General features: G+C 38.5%; 1 pseudogene; it reads left to right on the top strand.

Annotated features, from left to right (window-relative positions):
* Positions 1–767: 767 nt before the first annotated feature.
* LOC149168545 (pentatricopeptide repeat-containing protein At2g27610 pseudogene) lies at positions 768–6,448 on the top strand (annotated as a pseudogene).
* The last annotated feature ends 15,298 nt before the right edge of the window (positions 6,449–21,746 follow it).

Genomic DNA, 21,746 nt, shown 5'->3' with positions numbered 1-21,746 from the left:
TTGCACAGGGTGTCTTCATTGCATGAACAGTTTCGTCATTTAGCAAATCGCTGCAGCCATGCAGAAGAATCAATTTCAATACTGCAATGGATGATGGATAAACGAAACAAAGCGGCACCCAGCTCCTCAAGTGCCAAACAACCAGAAGCGGACCCGAACCCGGAGGAGTCTACTGCAAGACAAATTAGCCATATCGAAATCGACTAAAATGGTCTTTAAATGTAAATTTTGGTTAGGACAGTTCGTAAGAATCTATAGCAGCTATAGTAGTTTTAGAATCAGAACAAGTAGGACAAGGGTAATAGAGAGAGTCTCATTTTGTAACTCTATTAACCCAAGCTGTATCCGGCACTTATTGTATCTTCGGAGATCTGACTCCTCTTTTTTATTTCAGACCTTAATATAGCACCCGACTTTGTAAAAAAAAAAAATCCAAAATCCAAACACATCTCATAAAATAGATTAACTTAAGCCAATTATAATTTACCAATTTAATAACTAAATTATAATAAAATTTCTATATATTTTAATAAAATTAAAAATAAAAATACTTATATAAAATAAAATCATTTTAATCTGATATATAAAATCATTTTAATTTCAAATTTATAAATATACAAAAACACAAATCTCAAATTTCATTTGAGACCTCTCATATTTCAATTTTTTTTTTTCCCAAATCTCAAATTTCATTTAAAGATAATTTAAATTTCAAAATATTTGATACTACAAAAATCTATGCTGATTAATAGTAATTTTGAATTCTAATCAATAAAAAATCGCATTTGTAGCAGTATCCCTGAATGTGTACACAGAAAATTCAAAACTCATTTTCATGATATCCAGAAAACGGACGCAGGCCCTGGTGAAAATTGTAACTGTAAAGCCTCTATGTTTTCATGATATCCAGAAAACAGATGCAGGCCATGGTCAAAATTGTAACTGTAAAGCCTGCATGTTTTCATGGTATCCAGAAAACAGACGCAGGCCATGGTCAAAATTGTAACTGTAAAGCCTGCATAGCGATATTTCCCACATATGTGTAAACCAAAATCTGTCCCCAGTCTACCAATTGGTGATGTTTTTACTCAGTGCAAGGTTTCACAGATAAGTATGTTTAGCATGTAGCAATTACATTTTGCGTGTAAAAGTTCTTCCCGGATGATGGAATATGAACAATAGATGTAGCGTGCAAGGTATAGCTGCGCAGGATGGCAACTCTACCCACATCACCTTTTTCGACGACTTTAACTGCTGCTGCAGCAACACGCCTGAACCTCCTATCTTTGGACAAGGTATCTGTCCATTTAACCAACTCCCGTAATCTTTTCAATTCACATTATTATTCTACTGTTGTCAGTAGTAGAAACATTAAGTGCATGGGTGAGAAAAACAAGAATTATGAAAAACATGACATCGTGGCCATTCTTTCGAAATCGTCTTCAATACAGAAAGCCCACGTGGGCACTTATGATAATGGTGAGATTGTTGGCATAAAGTATGCGCAACAAAAGCAACAGAGGGCGGAGACGGTGTTTTACCATGATTTATACCAGTCAAACCCTACAGTAAACTGGGACAGATGGGCATCTATTTTGCGAGAATGCATCAGGATGAAATCCCTTCATTTGGGTAAGCAGGTACATGCCCACATCGTTAAGGCTGGGGTTGAAGCAGACACGTTTATGGGAAACAACATTGTGAACATGTATGTCAAATGTAGGAGCATGGAAGATGCATATAATATGTTTGATAAAATGCCCGAACCAGATGTGGTCTCTTGGACTTCAGTTATTGCTGGATATGCTCAGTGTGGTGCTGTCAAAGAGGCTGTTGGGCTATTTGATATGATGAAGATGGCAGGAATCAAGCCTGACTTTATTACGTTTGGTTGTGTCTTAAGGGTATGTGCTATGGGGACAGAAGCTCTTGCAGAGGGTCAGCAGGTCCACGCTGCGACAATTAAATTTGGTTATGAATTGGATGGTTGTATACAGGAAGCTCTCATACTCATGTATGCCCGATGTGGGAGATTAGGAGATTCGCAGAAGGTGTTCAAGAACACAACACCTAAAGATAATAATAATATAGTTTCAGGCTCATGGAATGCAATGATAGCAGGATATGCCAAAAATGGTTACGGTTCAGAAGCAATGAATTTGTTTACCCAAATACATCGTGCCAATATCAGGGCTAACCATCTGACTTTGGCCCATGTGCTTGGTGCATTTGCTGGATCGGAGGCTCTGCAACAGGTCAAACAGGTCCATGTCTATGCTATTAAAACTGGGTTTTATTTCGACGATTTTGTAGGAACTGTCCTTGTAGACATCTATGCCAAGTGCAGAAGCATAAGTGATGCATCCAAAGTGTTTGAGAATATATCTAAAAAAGATCTCGTCTCATGGACTGTGATGATCGCGGGCTATTGCCAGTGCGGGTATATTAAGGATGCTCTCTATCTCTATGAACGAATGCACCAAGCAGGTGGAAAGCCAGATCATATTATCTTTGTTTGCTTATTAAGTGCAATTGAAAGACCGGAGGCCTTGGAACAGGGAAAAACGGTCCATGCACAAATCATAAAATCTGGATTTGAATCAGATGTATCTGTGGGCAATGCCCTTCTTACAATGTATTCCAAATGTGACAATATAGAGGATTCATGCAATATATTTGAGAGCATACCTGGACGAAATGTAGTCTCATGGACTGCAATGATTGCAGGATACACCCAGAATGGATATAGTGATGAGGCCCTGAATGTTATGTGCCAAATGCTATCGGCAGGCATAAAACCAAATGATATGACCATCGCAAGTGTTCTTAGTGCATGTGCTAACTCGCAAGTACTTGATTGGGGGAAGCAAGTTCATGCATTCATTCTAAAAACTGGACATGACTCCGATCTATTTGTGAGAAATTCCCAGATTACCATGTATGCTGATTGTGGGAGCATAGAGGATGCACGCTTGATTTTTGATGAAATGCGTCAACGAGATGTGGTCTCATGGAATGTGATAATTGCAGGATACGCTCAACATGGGCAAGATGAGAATGTCTGGAAACTATTATTCAGAATGCAACAGACGGGCATGAAGGCAGATGAGTTCACTCTAGCATGTCTCCTATCTGCATGTGCATGTCCATCGGATTTGGAAAAGGGCAAGCAGCTCCATGCTCAGATTATCACAGCTGGAATTGCATTGGATGTTTCTTTGGCAAACACTCTTGTGACCATGTACGCCCAATGTGGCAGCGTACAGGATGCATGTTTAGTTTTTCATGAAATGCCTCAACGAGATGTTGTCTCATGGAATGCAATGATTGCAGGATATGCGCAAAATGGATACAGTAAAGAGGTTCTGAAGGTATTTCATGAAATGCAGTGTGCAGGCAAGAAACCTGATGCATTCACTTTCGGCAGTGTTATTCAGGCTTGTGGAAGCCTAGAAGCACTTGAAGAGGGCAAACAGGTCCATGCCCACATCATAAAAACTGAATTTGAGTTACATGTCTTTGTGGGGAGTGTTCTTATTGCGATGTACAACAAATGCAGAAGCATAGATAATGCGTGCCGAGTATTTGACAAAATGTGCAAACAAGATGTGATATCTTGGACTACAATGATTGCAGGATATACTGAAAATGGGCTTGGTGAGGAAGCCCTGAAATTGCTTTGCCAGATGTTGCAAGCAGGTTTGAAGGCAAATCAGTTCACATACACAAATGTTCTCAGTGCATGTGCTGGCCTTGCAGCCATGGAACGTGGAAAACAGGTCCATGCCTCAATTATAAAGTCTGGTTTTGAGGATGATCTTTATGTTGAGAATGCCCTAATCACCATGTATGCTAGATGTGGTAGCATATGTAGTGCATGGGAGGTGTTTGATAGAATGATAGAAAGGGATGCAATCTCATGGACAGCGATGATTGCAGGATATTCTCAGCATGGGTTTGCAAGTAGATCTCTTGAGCTCTATGAGCAAATGCAAAGAGCAGGTCTGAAGGCAGATCATGTTACCTTTACTGCTGTTCTCTCAGCATGCAGCCATGTAGGACTGGTTGATGAAGGGCATCACTATTTTCATTCCATGAACCACAACCACGGCATTGAGCCAAAAATGGAGCACTATGCTTGCATGGTTGACCTTCTAGGCCGTGCTGGGAAGCTGGATGAGGCATGGGAATTCATCAATAAAATGCCATTTCAACCTGGTGCTTTGGTGTGGCGAACCTTCCTAGGTGCCTGCAGAATCCATGGTAACATAGATGGGGCAAAACATGCAGCAGAACATCTTCTTGAATTGGAACCACACGACTCCTCAACATATGTGCTAATGTCAAACATCTATGCAGCAGCTGGCAGATGGGACAATGCTGCAAAGGTAAGAAAAATGATGAGAGACAAAGGGGTCAAGAAGGATCCAGGATGTAGCTGGATTGAGGTTAGGGATAAGGTTCATGTATTTGTTGTAGGAGACAAATCACACCCAAAATCAGAGAAGATATATGCGAAGTTGGAAAGTCTGATTAAACAAATAGTGGAGGTAGGCTATGTGCCAAATACAAATATTGTCCTACATGATGTGGAGGAGGAACAGAAAAAACACTCTCTTTATCATCATAGTGAGAAGCTGGCAATTTCTTTTGGGCTTATTAGTACCCCCCATGGCAAACCTATTCTCATAATAAAAAACCTTAGAGTGTGCGGTGATTGCCACTCTGCAATGAAGTTAATCTCCAAGATTGTTGAACGGGAAATAGTTGTGAGAGATGCAAACCGCTTCCATCATTTTAAGAATGGCTTGTGTTCTTGTGGAGACTATTGGTGACACTAATTGCCATCAGTGCTGAACGTAGGATTTTTTTTTAGTGGGCTTTTATTTTTAATGCCCAAGCATTGCACCTTTTATGCAGCTTGCATTGCTGAGAATGAACTGATGATAACAAGAGCTGATGAATTATCTATGGGCATTGTTTCAGGTTGGAACTTTATTTCATGAATCTTAATACCCCAAAGAAATATGGACCAGAGGTTGTATGATATGCGAGGGGGATAGTCCATGCGGGCTGGTATACCTTTTATCGTTTAGCAGGCCTAGCTTGAACTAGGGCCTGGGCGGGGTTCAAATTGGGATGAGGTTTATCAACTAGCATTGTCAGGGTAAATTTTCTCTGCTGGATAAGCCATGGGAGACTTGGTATGAATTCAATATCTCTGCTATAATGACTTATAATTAGTGCATGTGGGTCAGTATGCCTTTTATTATTCAACCAGGCCTCACTTTGAATGAAGGTCTGCACAGCGTTCAGATTTTTATAAATGGGCATTATTTCAAGTTGGAACTTCATTTCATTGTATTTTAATAGCCCAAAGAAATATAAGTGATATGATATGCGAAGGTGATTAATCTGTGTGGGCCAGTATGCCTTTTATTATTTTACCAGTCTTTAACTTGAACTAAGGTCTGGGCAGGTTTAAAATTTGGATGAGGGTTATAGACTAGCCCGGTCAGGGTAAAGTTTGTCAGCTGTATAAGCTACGGAGGAGTTGGTATGAGTTCAATCACCTTGCTTTAACAACATATGATCTCTCAATCTTAGATTATAATAGTTTGTATGGAGTCCCAACCAAAAGTGATGTGATGGGTGAAGGTGATTAGTTCACGTGGGCCAGTATGCCTTTTATTTTCCAATCAGGACTTACTTTGAATGGAGGCCTGCACACAGTTCAGATTTCGTTGAGAGCTGTAAGCCTGTAAACTAGCTTGGTCAGGGTAAAGTTTGTCAGCTGGATAAGCGAAGGGAGACTTGACATGATTTCAATCATCTCTTTATAATGATATGTGATCTCTCAATTTTGGATTATATTATTTTGTATGAGTCCTGACTACAAGTGATATGATGGGTGAAGGTGATTAGGCCGTTTGGGCTAGTATGCCTTTTATTGCTAAACCGTATCTTTCCTTGATCTAAGACCTGTGCAGGGCTCAGATTTGGTGGAGGGTTGTAAGCTAGCCTGGTCAGGGTAAAGGTTTTCAGCTGGATAAGCAAAGGGAATTTGGTATGAATTCAATTACCTTGTCATAATCCCATGTGATCTCTCAGTTTGGATTATATTGTTTTGTGTGGAGTCCTTACACCACACTTCAACCTTCCACTTGAGAATTGGGATATTTATATACCTAACAATATCTCTGTGGATTGTACATGTTAAGAGAGTAATACCTTGCAAGCATTTTAATCTGTTGTGGATATTTGTTCACATATCCTATCTTCTTTTAGATATTCTCTCAAGGTTCAATTTCATCATTGTAGCTTGTAGGATGTACAGACTATGGATTGTATATTGGTGACCGAGTTGTATATGAGCAGACCATAGATTGTATATTGGAAGCTTAGTTCAGAATGCTCTATTGAGGACACAGAGAGAAATAATCTGATAGGTGTTAAACATCAACATCGCAATTTGCCAGCAAAATGGTCCGTGGAAGATCCAAGCAATTTCAATAGGGTTAACGTTCTGCTAGGGATTTCAGTGCCTTTTGCTGCATTCCCAACAAGGTCAGAGATGGCATGCAAAGCAGTTTTCTGCAGTGGTATAGGTTAAAAATTGATTTGATCTTCCACAAAAAGGATTTTAATGTGCTCATCAACAATTATGCAAGGTTGGTAATCATACCACATATCTTGAAGGCTACAGTCATATATGTCATTGTTAACAGACTAGATTTTTTCTACATTGAAAGTTTTAATGAATTTGTGAAGCTGTACATTTTCATCAATGACTCCTCGATTAAAGGCAGATCATTAGAGATCTGCCAAAAGTATGGAGGTGTGTAGTCGCAAATTACATCGACTGAGAAAATCTGTCCTCGATTTTATCAGCATTGGTTTCGGTTGTCTAGATGAGTAACTTGAAAAATACTCTACATTTTTTTGGCAAGAGGAATTTCTTATAACCTGCAGGATATGGGAGGTTGGAAATTGCTTTGCATCTTCTAAAGTTAGGAAAGAAGTTGCTGCATATATTCCTTCATAAACTTGCTCTGAGTATGGCTTGTTTTCTTTATGTTACATTTGGGCTTCCTTCAACTTGTTCTGTTACCTGCTCAACCCAATATGTCAACTATCAAAACCAAATTTTGAGATTTACCAGTGACGTATTTCCTGTTCTATTTAGTTTTTCTGTATCCGCCCTTCAACTTTGGACAGTTTTAAGACATTTCCCTTGCATAATGTCCTTTTTCCTTTCCTACTGTTTAACAATTTACATGCCTCATGCCATGGCTACCCATAGTACAAGACTCGTCTTGGTGAGATACAAGAGTCAAGAGTTTGACTTGGCTGGGGAAAAAACTCGATTAGGACAATACTAGAAAAAAACAAAATACACAATATTTGATTGGAAAAGGAAAATTTCAATATGAAATAAATCTGTGTCCATACAATGCAGAAGATCAATATATGTCCAAAATCTATATATACAACGAGTCTTGACGTAGGGTCGGGAAGCATCTGATGCTCCTATTCCTTGGGCTACCTCAGCCTCAAGGAAATCTAGGTCCTCGTGTGTAAAAATATGAGCCTCCTTTTTGACTAGCCAATCAGATGTTGGATCTACGTCATCCACCACAATTACCACATGATACATGCCTCGCGTAGCAATAATGTTGAAAATTGTACTCTATATTTTAATACCCCATTTAATAGAAATAAAAATTCAAAAGAATAAAAAAGATAAGAGGAGCAAGCCTCAAATTTTTGGTCCTGTATCTGCTTCTTGTGAAGTTGGAGATTATAGTGGACAAATATAAAATCATTCAGGTGTTTTTGTGCTAACTCAATTTTTTAGAGTGAATCTTCTTGAACATACTCCAGAGGTGCTCGTAACTGGAAGCACTATAGGTCTGACTCGAGATGCAGATAGAACTTTTAAGTTTGGGGGTATCACTGCCAAAATTTTGCCACCAAAGACCTAGCAAATGACAATAATGATATACATTAATAAAATCAAAGAAATTCAAAGAAATAAATTTATATGAAAATTTAAGAAATGATTGATAGTACCTGGCAACATATTCTTTCTTACTTAAATTGCATCAGCAAAGGAAATTAATTGCATTGGGGCCTTGAAATCTTGCCACTGCCTTATGATGTGGCTTTGAATCTCTTCATCTGGAAAAGATCTTTCATTGCACATCGATAAGGCTTTAGTCACCTCCCCTTCCTCATGGACTCTATCCCAATCATGAAATACATTGGGTGTAAAAGTACCCGGCAACTTGTAAAGGGCAACGTGGCAAAATCTTTGAAAACTCAGATTTGGACTTCGAACCTGCTGAGGATTACATCGGACTCAGATTGGAATTAGTCGATGACCTGGTTTATGAAATCGTTCACTAAAAATTACATAAAATATGAAATTTTATTTAACACACACATCTATATATATATATATATATGAAATATGCAAATTATGGTCATGTATATACCATGTACGAGTGTGTATCACAAAATGACATCAACTGCAGTACATATTTAAAACAAAATGCATAAACAACGAGGCTCGAAATGAGCTCTAAAGTCCAAAAAGCAATATGCTACAAGCTACTAGCCTATTGCACGTCAATGATCGACTGGATCAATCATCAAACTCATCACAATTGTTGGACAAAGGATCCTTGGTGTGAAATATAGGATCATCCTTTGGCTTGGACTCAACAGTTTCCTTAGTAGTAATACTAGTAGTAGCATGGCTATTGCCTTCCATGCCTAGTGCTACTAGTGGATCATTGTCGAGACTCGAAACCCATCCGCCTCAAGTCATCAACATCAACCTCTACCAGGTGAGTCTTCTCTACCCATTTTGAGGATGGATCAATATTATGTAAGACAATGGGATCCATATTAGGTCTTTTATTCAACCACCGGTTGTGCCTTAGCTGGAAAGTGTATTGAATGAAGATGAGATCATTTAACCATTGTTGGTCCAAAAAATTTCTTATCTTCGTGTGAATCTACTCTACTATTGCCTAAACTAGCATCTAAGTGGAAAATCTCAATCCATGGATGCCACCTTGGGGTAATTGATGTGCATTGTGTCAATGTAACCTCAACACACCTATTCCTTCACTATTTGCCGGCTCTCAAGAGGCTAAGTGGGGTATCCCTTTGATATAAACTTGATTGTTAGGATATATTAAATAAATCTTAATTATGGTTTATTTGAGGAAATCAAAGATTTACTTCAATGATACTATAGAATCCACACAAAGCTATACAATATAGAGCACAAAATTCCAATAGCTTAGTGGCTTAATGCTTTAAATTGACTTTTCGATAAAAAAAGAAGCATAAATCACTACAATCCACTTAGATGAATGTGTGAATTAGGAACAAGTGGACTAATCTTCAAATCTAATTTGTTGTGTTTGAATTAAAGATATCTTATATAGAATATAATAAGTTGATTACCATCCCAAGCAAATGATAACTTTGAAGAAGTAAACCATCAACTTAGTCAATTAACTTGCAATAGAGACAACTCCAAGTTAAATTAAACCACAAGAGATGTAATCTTACAAAACAAATTGACTTTAGATGATGATGTGATAAGAACAATTCATTATGTGCTTAAGGGAGGGCAATTCCAAGGTATAACTTTTCTTGTCCTTGATCTCCAGATCTGTTTTATTTGTTAGTTTGTATAAAATCCAAATTTGAGACTAAAGAGAGATATCAACTGAAGAGAGATAAATAACCACTTTTAGAGCAAGGGGTATTACGTTATAGATTAGGGTTTTATGATATTCAATGAAATGACATCCCAATTTACTTGAATAATAAGTTATCCAATATGAAGAAAGGAGAACTTGAATCAAATGGTAAATTCACTTTAGGGTTTTTGTAAGAATTACTTTGAATTTACCAAGCATGCCTTTAAGTGAAAGATATGCAAGTAGAACAAACTTAAGGAAAGGTTCACAACTAGAAGATGTAAATGAAACTGTGAAATTTCACTACTGAAATCCTATTGCAGCAATTGGAATTATTTCTTCTAACTGTTAATTAAATTAGCAGTTTTTTTCTACGACAACAATGAAATAAACACACTAGAACTTTCACAAAAATACTGGGGAAAATAATAGCGTTGGAAATTGAGAAATATTCTAGCACACACACACAAAATTATGACACTTATTTTTGGACTAATGTCCCCAAAAAAACCCAACTTGGAGAACAGGTGCAACAACTGATGGTTTTATATTATTATGCAGCAGTGAGAAATTTCGAGTACAATTGGATGCCGAAATTTGGCAATCCTACAAAAAAAAAATACTTGGCAAAAATCTAGTGAAGAATTTTCCTCGCCCCCACAAGCAATCCAAGTTCTGACTGCAACTCCAAGTGAGCCATCCAAACAACCTCTGCGCAAGCCTGTGTCACCCTTGTGCAGTCCCTTATGCGCTCTGCGTGAATTAACTGCTCCTCAAGTTGTCTAGTTTGCTGTTCATTGGGAAAATGTCTCTCCTGGCGTTTGGAACGTCTCTCTAACCTCTGGAACTAAAACTCTGATTCTCCCTAGCAGGATTGAATTGTCTCTTAGAGGCTTCTACGTAACCCTTGCGTAGCCTCTCGGTGGCTATCTTTGCCATCTCTAAATCTGGTAAAAAGTCTCCCTCTTTCCCTTTGCTCGATTGTTGGATCTACTACACTCACTTCCTTATGGAGTGAGAAAATCTGCTCACAACTACTACCAATTTGCAACTGAAAAAATTAGATCTCTAAAACTCGAGATTCTCTGAGGGAAAATTTCCCTCTGTTTTTGTTATTTCTCTTCCACCCTACGCTGATTCTGCTACTGCAAACCCCTTTGCACCCAAACAAGGAATCTGCTCAATGAAAATTTGAGTTGTTGCTACTCCCTCTGCCTGCTGGAATCATTGAATATGGTAAGCCGAATTTTTTTTCCAACCTGCACTGAAAAAATCGATCTACCTAGCAATTTGAATTGCCTAGCTTAGGCTTTGCGCAACCTTCAGAAATTCGTCCAACTGCTCCCTTTGAACAACGAATTTATGTTTTTTCTTCTAAGTTTCCCCGTCTGATAAATCACGCTCTGATACCATGTGAAAATTTCACTACTGAAATCTTATTGCAACAACTGGAATTATTTCTTTGAACTATTAATTAAATTACCAATTTATTGCTACTACAACAACGAAATAAACACACTGCAACCTTCAAAAAAATACTGCGAGAAATAATAGCGCTGAAAACTGAGAAATATTCTATAACACGCACAAAATTACGACACACTTATTTTTGGATAAATGTCCCCGGAAAAACCCAACTTGGGAAAACCGGAGAAGCAGCTGAGGGTTTTATATTATTATGTAGTAGTGATAAATTATGAGTACAACTAGATGTCGAAATCTGGCAATCCTGTAGAGAAAAATACTAGCAAAAATCTAGTGAGGAATTTTCCTAACCCCCACAAGCAACCCGGGCTCTTGACTGCAACTCTAAGGGAGTCGTCCAAATAGCCTATGCGCAGGTCTGCATCACCCTTACGCAGTCCCTTCTGTGCTTTGCCTGAATTAGTTGCTCCTCAAGCCGTCTAATTTGCTGTTGATTAGGAGAACTTTTCTCTTGGCCTTTGGAATGTCTTTCCGGCCTCTGGAACTGAAACTCTGCTTCTCCCCAGCAAGATTGAATTGCCTCTTAGAGGCTTCTACGTAGCCCTTGTGTAGCCTCTCTGTGGCTATCTCTACCGCTATGCAATGTACTCGATGAATTTGGAAAATTTTCCTTCGTCCTCACTGTCCCTGCCCCTCTTTGTCTCTGCTACCCTTCTGAAGCTTGAACTCTTCCGGCTACTGCTTCTGGAAAATTGAACTCTCCAAGGAAATTGATTTCTGTGTGTCTCACAAGCATGTTCTCCATCTACCCATTGACTTCTTCTTATAATCTTCTGTTGGACATCCACTGACCAAAATTAAAACTTAATCAAGAGCTATGATCATATCATAGTCGATTCGCGTGAGTTTCTAGATGATTCACACCTTATCTCAATTAATTCTGATTAATTAACCAGATTTTCTACTTTTAGACTTAAGAAATATTTAAAAATAGGCTAATAATCTAATTGAGACACTTTTGGGTGGAATTTCCAAAAACGATTTTTGGGTTATGGAGAACTCATGTGTTTTAGCCTCTCCACAAATTTTCGAGACTAGAACACCTTGATGCTACAAAAACTTATAGAAACTTGATAAAATCTTTTTAGTTTATGAATTTTGCACCAATTATATGCTAGATATTCTTTGACTGCATTAACTATACACTTAGGCTTATGTAAATACGTTTTTGCCATTTTTTTATGCAACTTCCAAATTTACATGATGATTCAGGTGGATATTGGTGGTCACTCACCTATTCTACTAACTCACACCATAATTTTCCTATTTTGGAAGTTTTTTGTTATTCGTAATTTCAAGTCTTGAACTTGTGGAGCCGTTTTGAGGCCCTAAACGATGTTTTTTTGGGGAAATAGGAAAATTTGAGTCTTTGACAATATTTGCAATCAAAAGTTTTTCCTCGAATAGACCTTTCTAACGGGCTATCATACACACCAAACAAAGATCATATGCCAAAGTTATGACCCTGGAAAGTTGACATTCCAACTTACCCTGCCAATGCCCATAAGCCTTTGGTGCTTCATGAATCATCTCCTAAGGTTAGGGTTTTGGGTGTTTAGGGTTTCTCGTTGATTCTTTGTTATAAAAAGACCTTTGAGCTTCGTTGTAACACAATTCAGGAAGGTATGTTTCTATTACATCTCTTCTCATAGATAAGCTATCACCATTCAAGCTTGTTTGCTTTCATTCTGCATGTAAACAATTTCAACATTTCTATTTACTAAATGAAGTCCGATTTCACTTTATCTCTGTGTTTGATTTTAAATCTGTATTTCATTTCATTCCCTTCTTAAATTCAGATCACATGCGCAATGAAAACAATCCAAAGAAAGAGAAATAAACTTTAGATGCACAATCCTAGGGGCCAATTCAACAATTAGGGTTTTGACATGACAATATTAACATCAAAATTTAATCTATGCTAATCTAGGAAATGAAACATGCCTTCAAATAAACACTAAACTAGAGATTTATCCAATACTTAACTTTAGATTTCTTCATAAATAGAGAAAAGGGGGATTTTGGGTTTTTTGTAATTTCAGAGGTTGCTGGGAGAAAACAAGTTCCTTATCCAACAAGGGCTTATGGGGCCGAAAATATATGCTTATTGTAAATGGCTTATTTTCCGTTTTAGATTAGAATGAGATTAGGGCCAAATACGCAATACTCTCCTATCTAATCAAAATGAAATTGAAAACCAAGACCTTACAAAGAAGGGGTTTTAGAAGGAGCACCTTCACTAGAAATCTCAACGATAGCTTATTAATGTAATTAATACCCTTGCTAGGGCTCTAGAAGGATAGACAAAGCAAGGAATTAAAATACTACCAAACTAGCAAAGGAAATAGGAGAGAATTTACCCCAAAATGATTTCCTTTCAAGTGTTAGAATTTATCATTCCATGGATCTTTTTTGCTAGCTTTGTAGAACACTTGAGAAATGAACAATCAATCTTATGCACCAAATAAAAACCAAGGGATACAAGTTTTAAGAGTTAACACCAAATTATCTCAATAGGTAGATTTTCAAAAGGTATTCACAATAACCAATCAACAACAAATAAAAGTGTGAGGGGGAGCCTTTTTTAAAAGGAGGCTTCAACGACCCTCTCATTACAATAATATTTCATCTCCTTTGATCTAGCCTAGGAGATGTCACAAAATACTTATCTTCCAACTAACAATGAAGGTGTTAGTGTCAGTCTTTCCAGGCTTCCTACAGTGATCAAATATGCTCTTACAAAGTGATTTTGAAGTGTCAAGGTCAAATTTTGTCATTTCAAAGAGTTTTCAAGCAAAATTTGGTCACTAAGCATTAGGTCTAGGGTTTGCTTTCACTCTGTTCAAAGTTTGCCCAAATGTCAGTCTATGTCATCATTCAGCTGAGTGTATCATCATTCAGAGGGTTGTCATTATCATGTCAGTGTCTAATGAGTCATTTGACACCTTGTTCATGCTTCAGTTGCCACCCAGGCAAGGTCATTTCCCTCTCCTAGGGTTTTGAAGGCAATTTTTCTTGGATGGTCAAATCACCAGCAAAACTTGTTTCCTGATGTTCATACACCTTCCCCTATCCTTAAAGTACCTTAACAAACACTTCCCATCCCTTAGATCCGCCAAATTCCTCATTTTTGTACAAACCCTAGTTTCTAGCTACAACCTGGCAATTTTCTAGGTTGGGCCTGTGTTTTGCTCTTTTCGACCCCTTCCCCTCACTCAGTCACTGAGATTCCACTTTCTCCTGCTTCCTAACATCCCTCCCCACTCCCACAAATTTCCCCAAGAATTTAGAAGCCCCCTATCCCTTTCATCTCGCTCCATTTCGACAAAATTCCTTGCTTCACACATCGGGACAAGTCTCACTCAAATGATGTTCCAGAGCAATCAAAGATGAATTTTGGAAAACTGAGAGAGGTTTTTGTCCATAACATGCCAAAGAAGAAAAACCTCCTTCACTTTTTACACAGGTGTCATGGTTTGAGAGAAATGTCAAAAATACCGGCGAGAACGAAGGTGCTCCAAGGACGGTTGGCCAAAGCACAAAAACGAAGGAAAACGCCCGATCCACTCCAAATTTTGGTCAAAGCCTCTTTGACTGAGCATGGTACTTTATTGGGGACTCCCAGCCCAAATTTCAAGAAATTTGGAGAAAATTTTGTCATTTGTGAATTTTTTGTGCCAATTACAGGTTTTTCCCAAGAACTGGTCTCACCCCGGGTGAGACCAGTTTGAAGGGTTGCTCGGAATTTTGCAAACTTGGCATTTTTGGAAAGGGCATTCAAAAAGAAAAATTACCAATACTTGGGAGAAGCCTGATTTTGAGATTTGAGCCTCCAAAAGCTCAAAATACATCAAAAAAATGACTTTCTGCCCACTTTTTGAGTTGCAGAAAGTGACCTTGGGAGAAATGGTTTTTGAGGGGTCAAATCAACACTAAATTTAGAAATTCCACTTGGGATGGAAAGTAGACAGGCCAAGCTTTCCAATGAGCCATCTTGCACCTGATTTGGACCAGTGGAACCCACTCAAAAACAGCTGTGAAGGGGCGCGACCAGAACTTCCAGATTTGCCAGAATTCACATTTTTGGTCAAAAAACACTGTTTTGACTATGGTTGACTATTTTTACTTGTAGATGATGGATAAATGTAATATTTTCATGGCACTTTGGTAGATTTTATCTCTCTTTACCCTTCTAGAAGCTTCTTTGATGTAAAAAGTGAAAAATTAATGCATGGATAAGTTAGCTAAGTAATAGAGGCAAGTTGTTTGGCTGCCTATTTTCTAGTTCTTAGTTTAGAATTAGTTCAAACTGCTCCTAGGAAGCTGAGCTCGACCCCTAGAGGTGGGGAAAGGAGTTAGATGGTCTATATTATGCCTTCTCTTACTCATTTTTCAAGGTTGGAGGTTGGACTCTTGTGTAAGGAAGCTTTATTGTATATTGTGCATCTATTTCTGCAATTGAAGGCAAGGAAAGCCAGGGTTTTACAGACATCTTTGAGGATTCTTGTGGATCTGATTGTTGATGGTGTGTTCTCTACATGTTCTTGTAAGTTTGTTTATGTGTTTCACATCTCTCTTATGCTTCTAAATTGGACAGATGAAGTGGTAAAGTTTGAACTCATGTTTTGACATGCTCAGCTTTTTAGTTTGTTCAATTTTAATGTTTTCTACTGTCTAGAGAGGATTCGAATTGTGTGTTTGCCCTCTTTAGCTTCTCCTCTATCATCTCTGATCATCCATCTCAGATTAAGGCATCAGCACTCATTCCTACCTTGCCCCTTAGATCCCCCTGTGAAAACTGTGCTCAATCCCCGCACCTTGAATTGCACTTCCACCAATTGCCACCAAAAACCCCAAAAATCATTAAATCAACCCCCTTATCAATTTACTAGCCTAAAATCTTTATTATTAATTGGTCAGCCTAATCATATTGAAAGATCTATCAAATCTGACCCGAGAGAGCCTTCTCATACCTCGTAGGGCTAGCTACGAGGTGAAATGGTTTGATGTAGCCTTGAGAGTTTGTCTATCTCAGCCTAGGTGAATTCCAAGCGCTAACATATTGGCGACCATACTGGGGAAGAACAAATTTGTAATTTGCTCATTGTAGTGTGATTTCTTAAGTCTTAGACGGAGCCTGAAGTTACGCCAGAAGCCTTCGAAAACGCTCTTGTTTTACATCAGCGTTAGTAGATAAACGCTGCTTCAGTCAATCTCCGTGAGCTTTTGAAACCCTCACTTCATTGACACTTTACCCCAGCACATATATCAAGTTCAGATCTGATTGTTGATGGTGAACAACGATCAGACACTGACAAGGCTGAGATCATTCACCCGGCGACTCCATTCACTGAAGAATCCAGCAATCCGTGCTTCATGCTTCATGGCGACTTCACTGCAGGAGGATTAGTAGCTTTGAGGTTTTCAAGATGGATCTAATTGCAAGAAGATATGCTCCCCTGAGCCGAGATCACATCCCAGGTTTTCCGAATAAAATTCCAAAGGTAGATTGGTCAAGGAATCTGCCTATATTTAATGATGATGGTAAGAAAGATGCTGCTCTTCATCTAATCAGATTTCATATGCATATTCGCAAGTTGAAGGTGGATTTTCCGGAAGATTGCTTGATGAAGATATTCTTGGCCACTCTGGAAGGTGCAGCCCAATCTTGGTATGAAGGTTTGCCGCCTGCTTGTATTTACTGTTTAAAGGATTTTCATGCCTTGTTCATTGAAAGATATCAAGTTTCTTATCCATCATTAAATTTGGTTCATGACTGCTGCAAGCATGCTTATAGTTTTATCGAAAGCCTTGAGAAATATTATGAAGATGATAATTTTATGGATTATGAGATCATGGAGGTTTTGTATGAGAATCCATTTCAGCAACATGAAGAGAACCTAGTGGATTCCCATAGAGATGATCATGAAAATTTGCAGCAGGACCAAGATCTTAGTACGGTGGGAAATGAAACAATTTTGCATCTTGACAGTCAACAGGAATTGCATGAAATGGATCAAAAGTATGAGGAAAATCTATATTCTCCTTCACTTGAAATCAATGAAGACACTCACTGTGTGAGCAGAAGAAAGCAAAAGGCATTATCTCCTTTGTCCGAAGAGGAGATAGATCAGCTCTTGAGAGGTCTTGCTCCAGCTCAAGTTAACGCAGATTTGCAGTGCTCACATGGTCAAGAAAATGATGGTGGACCTTCTTCCTCTTCTGAAAAGGATGACAGTCTTGTAAGCAGCTTTATAGATCAGCAGGTTGAAATTTGTTATATGGCTGAAGATGGTGAAAGAGAAAAGCTTATTTCAGATCTGCCCACAGAAGAAGACAGCATGCAAAGCCTGCATGAGGAGGTAATTCAGTCAGTTCATGAAAATCAAGATGAGATCTTCATTCAAGTAAGTGAAACAGTTCCTTTGGATGAATTTATGGTAGATGATAGAACTGTCATTTTTGCACCTCAAGAATCAGCTGAAGTTTCTTTCCTTATGATTGAAGAATGTAATGAGAATCTGGCTGTCATATCATATGAAGATCACCTACCATATTGTCTGACCACCGAAGATTATAGCATACAGAATTACCTTTTAGATTCTTCATATGTTTCATGTGCTGAAATGTTTTTCCAAGAAGAGATCTGCTCATCTACTTGTTCAGAATTTTTTGAAGCCCATGAGCATACTTTCACCGTAGCACATGAGGAAGGCAGATCAGAATTTGAAACAAAAGACACCTTGTTCTTTCAGCAGGAGGTGGCAGTGGCAAATCTTCATGTTTTTCACGATCCTCTAGCAAGTTTGTTGCAGCCAGCAGTGATAGTGTTTATTGCAGTGTTCAGTGATGAAGGAGATCACGGTCAGCTATGTTTTTGGATGCCCAGGGATAGGTTTGTAATGTTGACCAGAAGATCTGATAAGAAGAATCAATCAAGAAGGCATCTGCTTGATTGGTTGCATTGGCATTTTGATATAGTTTGATGGTATTTTGTCTTGTAAGAAACACAGGTGGTTGTCATCATGATTTCAAATCTTGATGGACTGCTGCCCTTCATAAGCTTTGTAAGTTTTGTTTTAAGTCAAGTCATGAGTCATTTGTGTTTGGTCTGTTGAGTAAGTTTTTCAAGTTATTTCAGTTTGCCATCGAGTCAGTTTGAGTCAAGCTTCAGTTAAGTTTCAGTCAGTTTTCAGTTAAGTTTTCATTCAATAAATGTGTCAAAGTGTTGGGTCACATGTGTAAATAATGACTCCATCGCCCAATGGTTGCAAGCACTGGTCTGCTCTCCCAGATGTCTAAGGTTCTTGGCACCTCCAAGGAGCTACCATCCCCATTGGAGCCAATGTTAGTGTCAGTCTTTCCAGCCTTCCTACAGTGATCAAATATGCTCTTACAAAGTGATTTTGAAGTGTCAAGGTCAAATTTTGTCATTTCAAAGAGTTTTCAAGCAAAATTTGGTCACTAAGCATTAGGTCTAGGGTTTGCTTTCACTCTGTTCAAAGTTTGCCCAAATGTCAGTCTATGTCATCATTCAGCTGAGTGTATCATCATTCAGAGGGTTGTCATTATCATGTCAGTGTCTAATGAGTCATTTGACACCTTGTTCATGCTTCAGTTGCCACCCAGGCAAGGTCATTTCCCTCTCCTAGGGTTTTGAAGGCAATTTTTCTTGGATGGTCAAATCACCGGCAAAACTTGTTTCCTGATGTTCATACACCTTCCCCTATCCTTAAAGTACCTCAACAAACACTTCCCATCCCTTAGATCCGCCAAATTCCTCATTTTTGTACAAACCCTAGTTTCTAGCTACAACTTGGCAATTTTCTAGGTTGGGCCTGTGTTTTGCTCTTTTTGACCCCTTCCCCTCACTCAGTCACTGAGATTCCACTTTCTCCTGCTTCCTAACATCCCTCCCCACTCCCACAAATTTCCCCAAGAATTTAGAAGCCCCCTATCCCTTTCATCTCGCTCCATTTCGACAAAATTCCTTGTTTCACACATCGGGACAAGTCTCACTCAAATGATGTTCCAGAGCAATCAAAGATGAATTTTGGAAAACTGAGAGAGGTTTTTGTCCATAACATGCCAAAGAAGAAAAACCTCCTTCACTTTTTACACAGGTGTCATGGTTTGAGAGAAATGTCAAAAATATCGGCGAGAACGAAGGTGCTCCAAGGACGGTTGGCCAAAGCACAAAAACGAAAGAAAACGCCCGATCCACTCCAAATTTTGGTCAAAGCCTCTTTGACTGAGCATGGTACTTTATTGGGGACTCCCAGCCCAAATTTCAAGAAATTTGGAGAAAATTTTGTCATTTGTGAATTTTTTGTGCCAATTACAGGTTTTTCCCAAGAACTGGTCTCACCCCGGGTGAGACCAGTTTGAAGGGCTGCTCGGAATTTTGCAAACTTGACATTTTTGGAAAGGGCATTCAAAAAGAAAAATTACCAATACTTGGGAGAAGCCTGATTTTGAGATTTGAGCCTCCAAAAGCTCAAAATACATAAAAAAAAATGACTTTCTGCCCACTTTTTGAGTTGCAGAAAGTGACCTTGGGAGAAATGGTTTTTGAGGGGTCAAATCAACACTAAATTCAGAAATTCCACTTGGGATGGAAAGTAGACAGGCCAAGCTTTCCAATGAGCCATCTTGCACCTGATTTGGACCAGTGGAACCCACTCAAAAACCGCTGTGAAGGGGCGCGACCAGAACTTCCAGGGGCGCGACCAGAACTTCCAGATTTGCCAGAATTCACATTTTTGGTCAAAAAACACTGTTTTGACTATGGTTGACTATTTTTACTTGTAGATGATGGATAAATGTAATATTTTCATGGCACTTTGGTAGATTTTATCTCTCTTTACCCTTCTAGAAGCTTCTTTGATGTAAAAAGTGAAAAATTAATGCATGGATAAGTTAGCTAAGTAATAGAGGCAAGTTGTTTGGCTGCCTATTTTCTAGTTCTTAGTTTAGAATTAGTTCAAACTGCTCCTAGGAAGCTGAGCTCGACCCCTAGAGGTGGGGAAAGGAGTTAGATGGTCTATATTATGCCTTATCTTACTCATTTTTCAAGGTTGGAGGTTGGACTCTTGTGTAAGGAAGCTTTATTGTATATTGTGCATCTATTTCTGCAATTGAAGGCAAGGAAAGCCAGGGTTTTACAGACATCTTTGAGGATTCTTGTGGATCTGATTGTTGATGGTGTGTTCTCTACATGTTCTTGTAAGTTTGTTTATGTGTTTCACATCTCTCTTATGCTTCTAAATTGGACAGATGAAGTGGTAAAGTTTGAACTCATGTTTTGACATGCTCAGCTTTTTAGTTTGTTCAATTTTAATGTTTTCTACTGTCTAGAGAGGATTCGAATTGTGTGTTTGCCCTCTTTAGCTTCTCCTCTATCATCTCTGATCATCCATATCAGATTAAGGCATCAGCACTCATTCCTACCTTGCCCCTTAGATCCCCCTGTGAAAACTGTGCTCAATCCCCGCACCTTGAATTGCACTTCCACCAATTGCCACCAAAAACCCCAAAAATCATTAAATCAACCCCCTTATCAATTTACTAGCCTAAAATCTTTATTATTAATTGGTCAGCCTAATCATATTGAAAGATCTATCAAATCTGACCCGAGAGAGCCTTCTCATACCTCGTAGGGCTAGCTACGAGGTGAAATGGTTTGATGTAGCCTTGAGAGTTTGTCTATCTCAGCCTAGGTGAATTCCAAGCGCTAACAGAAGGCAATGCCAAATATCACATAAAATACAATTGTAGATGTGCCACTTACAATATTCCCCAAGAGAGGGAGATGTCGTATGTTGTATGATCCGTAAATTCCACTAAACAATTCGGCAATAAATCTAATAAAATATATTAGAAAATCTAAAATCTACTCAATGAGGGTTTATTTCTACTTATATTTTTGGATATGTTAATTACTGCTTATTCTATATGCATGCAAATTATAGTTATGCAGAAAATAGAGAACAATGAAAAAAAACTCATAAACCACAATTGACACCAGATATATCTAATAATCCCTTTTGAGAGAAAATATAGCTAGGGAGTGAGGTCGATCTACTCTCTTTCTTTGAATAGAAAATGGTTGCACATACAAAGAATCAAGGCCCATGGCTTGTGGGCAAATAAAATGCACAAATCCTTTGTGTGTGCTCTCTCCCTATCCCTCTTAGCTATTATGCTCATCTATGGAACAAAATGCACTTGAAAAGAATGAAACCCCTGTTTCTCCTAGTGGCCTAGTTATAACACAACCTGATAGCATAGAAGTGGTTAGGATTGACTCCTTCAAATTTTAATTAGAGTTATAATATTGATTGTTCTAGAGTCTTATTTAGAATGATCATGTGGCTAGCCCCTTTTCCATGAATAATGGGGATTGACGTGACATCCTCTCGAACTATGGTGGTAAAAATAGGAAGCTCAACTTCCAAGTGGCATAACTTTTTCATACGAACTTTGATTGAGACAATTCTTAAGCCATTGGAAAGGTATTTATGTGTAGAATAGGGAAAA

This window comes from Pinus tabuliformis, chromosome 4_2, assembly GCF_031772625.1.
Source record: "Pinus tabuliformis cultivar Carrire ecotype Pingquan chromosome 4_2, CPIR1, whole genome shotgun sequence".
Classification (NCBI taxonomy): Eukaryota; Viridiplantae; Streptophyta; class Pinopsida; order Pinales; family Pinaceae; genus Pinus; species Pinus tabuliformis.
This window is presented reverse-complemented; position numbering and strand designations above follow the sequence as displayed.